Source organism: Leucopleurus acutus, assembly GCF_964270905.1.
Source record: "Leucopleurus acutus genome assembly, chromosome: 4".
NCBI classification, from domain to species: Eukaryota; Metazoa; Chordata; class Mammalia; order Artiodactyla; family Delphinidae; genus Leucopleurus; species Leucopleurus acutus.
In genome coordinates, this window is record NC_139146.1 from 114,153,057 (window position 1) to 114,160,105 (window position 7,049).

Consider the following 7,049-nt stretch of genomic DNA (forward strand, 5'->3'; position numbering starts at 1 on the left):
TGTTGAGCATGTCACAGCGCTAGTCACCTTCCCAGTCTAGGGATGTTAAGAATACATTTTCATCATGCAGCAGTTTGGTCTCACTAGACTCTGTTGGAAAACACCATCTGTTGTTTCTGGAAAACTCTTAGACATTTTATTGACACTCGAAGCCCTATTTCATTTCCTGAACATTTGTTCCCTTGAAAACCTGATGCCTCTTAAAATTTAAATATATAAAAAATAAACTTAAAATGTAATACCCAGGGAAGTTTATGATTAAATAATGTTTATAAATAATATAGCTCTGTTCTTGGAATATAGGAAACACTCAATAGATATTATCAATATTGTCATAATCCTTCTTAGTATTCAAGTGAGATTTTGCCAATTGTTCTTAAATTACATATAGAATCCACATCAGTGTAAAATAAATTTGACTACTCTAGGTGTCAGCATAAATAATCATAAAATGGTGTGAAAGTTTAAAATCCAAAGTTGACAATTACTCTTCTATCTAATTGCAGGAGTTAATGAGTGACTGTGAACTCAGTCATTTGCATAACTCAACTGTGTCAGTGTTTAGGGTACTCTGCAAAGATATGAATTCAGGGTCCCACAATTTGGAGTCATGAACCTGGATTCAATCCCAGTTCTCCTGTTTAGTAGTTATATGCCTTGAAATGATTCACAGTTGCTGCATGATCCAGATTCTCTACCTTTTCCTGAACTACTCTTCCTCGACAAAGGCTCTCCAAAGACATTTCACATCTAGAAAGCAGAACAATGGTTAAGAATGTGGAATTTAGCATCTGATGGATCTAGTGGGGTCCCCTTTCTAAACTCACTAGCTATGTGACCTTGGGAAGCTTCCCAAACCTCTATATAAAACTCAGTTTCTTATTCTGGAAACTGAAAATAAAATTAGTATTAACTTCATAGTTGACTGTGAAGATTTGACAATTTAGTAAAAAAATATTCATAGCACAGCACTTGCAACATGCTTGAGTTTTGAAAAGTTATTAGTTCTAACAATTATTATCTTTATTATTATTTTGTCTCAGTTTTCTCATCTCTAAAAAAGAAAAATTGTATCAGTTTTGTCTATGCTGTATGTTGTTTTATGTATCAAATGAGGCAATGTGGTATATAAAACCTGGTATATAAAAAGAAAACTTATAAATTATTTTCTTGGGCAGAAGAATACTTGGAAAACAGTGTCAAATGCTATGGCTTAGAAAATGTCTTGCCGGAAGACATTTAATATTAAGGTTCTGTATGTCTACTACTATAAGGGTAAAAAAATAACTCTGGAACTGTAGTTAATATTACCCAGCTATTGTGACCTGTCAAGGAGAAAGCTACAATGTCCTAGATCAGTAGGTTAATCTAGTTAAAGTTAAACTTACTGGTGTCATATATATAAAGTAGCCATTTCAGTTAAAATTTCCTTTTTTAATTAATAGATGGGACATTGTATTTTATTGCTGTTGTTGTCAATATTCTCCAGATAGGAAGGCTGCTGTTTCTAAATATCCAATCTCTTTTAAGAGTCTCTGAAAATTAAAAATGTGAAAGACTATTAACCAGTGGTAAATATTCCTTGAAACCTGTGTACCTAGAGAGGTCTTGGTTTTTCATAGACAGATTTACATATTCTTTATATTCTTTTATATTCTTCTAATTTGTGTACTGGTCACCCTGAAGAGTTGTTTAACACAATATTGTATAGTTCTGGAATAGTTTGGGGCGATTTTTCGAAGATATTTTTGTAACATTACTATGTAGATGATTCTATCTTTTCTTCAAAATTGTTAGAACTCTTGATGCAAATGCAAAACAGTGTGCATAATATTTTGATATATGTTCGTATTGAGACTCATCTGAAAATATTTAGTACAACTTATCAAAATGATATTCAAATTCAGGCTTTTTTCTGTTATACTGGTCAATTGAATTGAATCTAAAGTGGAAAATTCAAACAAATAATAAATGCACACAAAACGAGACACGAGTAATCTGCATGTAATGATTGGAATTAAAATTAGCATCCTCTCCGGGGAGGGGGAAGGGTAAGCTGGGACAAAGTGAGAGAGTGGCATGGACATATATACACTACCAAACGTAAGGTAGATAGCTAGTGGGAAGCAGCCGCATAGCACAGGGAGATCAGCTCGGTGCTTTGTGACCACCTAGAGGGGTGGGATAAGGAGGGTGGGAGGGAGGGAGACGCAAGAGGGAAGAGATATGGGAACATATGTATATGTATAACTGATACACTTTGTTATAAAGCAGAAACTAACACACCATTGTAAAGCAATTATACTCTAATAAAGACATTAAAAAAAAATAGCATCCTCTCATCTCTTTTCTGACCTTAAATGAAATATTTTTTAAGAATCTATCTATAATCCTCTTCTCTTTTCCATAATGCTTTCCATGAGAGATAGCATCCAATCTTTTCACTTTAAATTCTACTCTTACTCTCAGTGACTTTCCTTTTCTATCTTTCTTTTGAAATTCGTATCTGTATTTCCAGAAATCCGCCAGACATTTCCAGATGTTCTACCAGTGTGTCCTATATGACCGCCATTGAACTATCCTCTCCACTCTTTTCCATATATTCTGTTCTGTTTTTCCATATATCTGTTCTTTTTTATTTTTCCTGTATTATTGAATGCCATATCATCCATCTAAACCTCCAAAGTAAAAAAGCTTAGAAACATTATCAGCTTTTCTTTTTCACCCATTTTCACATCTAAGTATCTCTCAGTACTGTCTCTCCTCTTAGTTGAATCACTGTTTTAGTCCCGTTTCTCCCCATTTCCTTTTTTAAATATTTTAAAATTCTTTATTAAAACAAGCTTCTTAGCTGCACTTTGATGGGGTTATATAAAAAGCGTCACAGCATTAATCCCATCAACACCAAAGTTACTGCAATCACGTTCATTTATAAGCATTCATTAAATTTGCTATCACCATCACCACATTATTGCAATGTCAGAGACTGAGTCATTTCATTTCTTCAAGAAAAATTACATTGACATGGTTACTGAAAGCTTTCAGTAATAGGGAGAAAAAAAATTTAACTATTTCAACACAGAACAGAATGTTCAGCATCCTATATTTAATAAAAATATCAGCAAACAGGGTACCATCTTGGTCTATAAATGATGTTCTCCACAAGGGACTTACAAGTGTTTTTAAAATACCACTAAGGGGACATTGGTGAAAGTTTCTTTGACACATTTTTTAAAAACCTGTTAGTAGCTTTGCCATAAAACTGATTTAAGGTAGTTGTTTGTTTTTTTTTTTGGAAACATTTAGAACAATCCAACACTTGGTATTAATACTCAGATCAGCACACTGTACTAAAACATAACAGCAACATTTTATAGACTAGCTGCAATTTTCACTAGCTGTGTTCACCAACCGTTTAACAGAATTGTAGTGTTCTCCTAAGCCATATGCATGTCTCATATAAACAAGTATTAATGGGTTTTTGGGATATTCTTCACCAACTACAAGAGGAGGAGAATCTGCCTGTATTATCTCTATTGGTGTTTGTTAAATGTGAGACAGGGCTCTTAGCTCAAGCTGACCTCCCCATGCAGCGGTGTTTATGATATCATCACAGTACTTTCCAAACTCTTCTGAAGTATACATATCTCCTGTACTAGGATTTGTTAAAAATGGTAGAAAGTCTTCCATGTGGCTTTGCATATAGTCAGCAGTCTGACATCTTAAGGCAGCCACAGTCAGACTGCAGTCCTGTTCTTTCAGTTGATCTTCAATGACTCTGTACATACAGTGGCCATCAGGTGGAATCTGTTTAATTTCCAACTGTCTAGCTGCGAATATTTGAGCAAGTTTTTCACTTTCTACATGTCTAGCCCCAGTTAAGTTTTCAATTTCAGCTTCAGCTATCCTTTCTTCCCGCTCCTTTTCCAGTGCAGCATTTTTGTCCCATCTCTCTTGTGCTTTGGATATCCGAAACGGCTGATTCTCAAGAACCAAGTTTGAAATATTGACAGCAACAGAATCTACTTCACTCTCCTTAGAAGTCAGCTTCAATTGCTCCAGCTTCTCTTTATGTTTCTGTTCTACTTCTGCTTCTAACTTAGCAACATCTTCAGTAAGTTGCTTCCTCCTCTTTTTGTCAATCTTGGGGACAGCATTCTTCATACCCTGAACTTTGGCTTGCAACTACTTCTTCTCTTTGTGATGCCTTCTCACCAGCTGTTCCTCCTAATCAAACTCCTCAGTCAAGACTGCCTCCATGACGACTAGGTAACCCGATCCCCATTTCTTTTTTTTTTTTTTTTAATTTTTTTTAACATCTTTATTGGAGTATAATTGCTTTACAATGGTATGTTAGTTTCAGCTTCACAACAAAATGAATCAGTTATATATATACATATATTCCCATATCTCTTCCCGCTTGCGTCTCCCTCCCTCCCACCCTCCCTATCCCACCCCTCCAGGCAGTCACAAAGCACCGAGCTGATCTCCCTGTGCTATGCGGCTGCTTCCCACTAGCTATCTACCTTACGTTTGGTAGTGTATATATGTCCATGCCTCTTTATCGCTTTGTCACCGTTTACCCTTCCCCCTCCCCATAGTCTCAAGTCCATTGTCTAGTAAGTCTGTGTCTTTATTCCTGTTTCACCCCTAGGTTTTTCATGACATTTTTTTTTTAAATTCCATATATATGTGTTAGCATACGGTATTTGTCTCTCTCTTTCTGACTTACTTCACTCTTTATGACAGACTCTAGGTCTATCCACCTCATTACAAATAGCTCAATTTCATCTCTTTTTATGGCTGAGTAATATTCCGTTGTATATATGTGCCACATCTTCTTTATCCACATTATCTCTGTGTCTGTCTCTACTCTCCCTCTCCTCCAGTGTAACCACATTTGTTAAATGTGGTTCATAAGATATATATCTCCTCGTGTTACATGCTTAAAATCCTTCCTTGGGCTCCTTTGACCATTAAAATCCAAATCCTCATGTGCCAAACAAGAGCTTTAACAATCAAGCCTCATTTTATCTTTACAGACTTGGGCTTACAATTGTCCCTGTGTCCATTTTTATATTCTATGTGATGCATTTTATTTGGTATTCTCTTCTTACTTTCAGTATTAAGTGGACAAATTCCCACTGATTCTCTAATATTCTGCCCAAATATTTCTGTGAAGTTTTTCTTGACATTCCTTTTCCCCATTTCCCTCTGAGGTTGTACAGTGTCACAGCCCCGTTGTGTGTGTGTGTTGTATGCATGCATTTATAACTGTAATCGTTCCCTTATAGATTTGTGTCTGCTGCTAAATTGAGGAATTTTGCCATTTATGTCTTTAAAATTCCTATGCTTAGTTGGTCCCATAGTAAATGTCATTATCTGTTTTGAATGAATGAATGAGGGATGAAGTAGCCAGCCACCCCAGACTAGAAGATGAATCTTCTTCTGCAATTCACTATATCTATACCTTGGATATAAATTTGTAGAGTTTTAGAGGGTATGAAAACTACATCAACCATTTCCTGTCTAAAATGAGTGTTTCTTCACAGATTGCTTCTCCATGTGGTCATTATTAAACACACCAGCCAAATGTGTTTTGATTCACACACCAGTCAAATTTAGTCACTCATTGTTTTTGTCATTGGCAAGAATAGACTTTAAATTTTCTCCTCAGAATAATATTTTACACCCAGAAATCATGATCTCCAGGAATAAAGTTTCTTACATCATTTAGGGTTGATCCTCTTCCATATAGGTCTTGGCTGAGTTTGGTTTCCAATATGGGACTCTTGTTCAAAGCTAGAGGGAACACTGGGCTCAAACTATAAAATAAGTGAGTGATTATAGAAGGATGATTACCAGGGTGGTGTGTGTGTGTATGTTTGTGTGTGTGTGTGTGTGTGTGTGTGTATTCTGATGGTCCACTTCCGGTATGAACAGGGCTCATAAACATCTTGTACAGCATCGTTTTTGGACCAAACAGTGTTTCACTGTCTCTGCCTGAAAACTATGGAAAGTTGTCTGTTTTGCACATTAGTACAGGATGTGATAAATTGGTTTGGGTTACTGTTAGTTACTTCTCATTATTCTCCTATCCCCAAATTATTCAATTCAAGCCGAGCTATTGCTCCTGGTACTTGACTATGAAATTATAGATATATCACAAGGAGAAAGAAGTTACCCACAAGGCTTTAAAAAAAATAGATCCTCAATTTTAATACTTGTCAGAAGTATTAGCACTTATCATATTGTACATTACTGTTTAAATAAGGCACTTGTGTCTGTGTCCATATAATATAAATGTGACTTGACCCAGAAAACTATTCCTCCTGGAAAATATGTACAATATCTGCCAAAAAGGCACTTGGATACTTCGTTTTGTCAAAACTTATTTCTCCTCTTGGGCAAGATTTGAAACCAGAGCCATGAGCATTTACACTGGTCAGTAATTCCCAGAAACATTTTTGGAAAAGACACAAAGAATTGCCTTCAGCCTCAGCTCCTTTCCATTTGGCTAATTTTCCTGCACCTGTTAGAATTGTTCTGCTTGCCAAGTGGCCTCCATGCTCTCTAGATATTTTGTCTCAGTCTGCAGAATCGTGGCTCTGTGCATGGTTAAAACAGAGGTATGTCCCGCCAGAGCTTGGCTTTATTTTTCAGTGCCCTTGGTGCTCTAAACTGGACTAAATGCTTAGTGGTGAGAGGTCTTATGTTATAGATGGGTGCTGCTCTGATAAGACAAAACTCTGAGTCTCTGGTATAACTCTATTTTATTCTTTTAATGACTGCTGTAGCAAGAATGAGTTCAGCCACAAATAACAGAAAATCTGACAAAGAGTGGTTTAAAAAGAGGAGATTTTATTTTTCTTGCACAACCAGAAACCTAGGGGTAGGCAGTCCAGACCAGCACAACAGGGACCCAGAATCTCCTTCCACTGAGTTATCTTGACATATTGTCTTTTGTCCTCATACTTTCCAGATAGTTGTCACCAGATGGCTATTACTCTCCCAGGCTTCCAGTTCCAGGCTTCATGTCTCAGCCTTGA

At 36.3% G+C, this 7,049-nt stretch overlaps 1 pseudogene across 1 annotated transcript; it reads right to left on the bottom strand.

Moving 5' to 3' along the window:
• Positions 1–3,268: 3,268 nt before the first annotated feature.
• On the bottom strand, positions 3,269–4,260 carry LOC309961562 (deubiquitinase OTUD6B-like; annotated as a pseudogene). Its single transcript has one exon. The product of its transcript is annotated as a deubiquitinase OTUD6B-like (transcript).
• Positions 4,261–7,049: the final 2,789 nt, after the last annotated feature.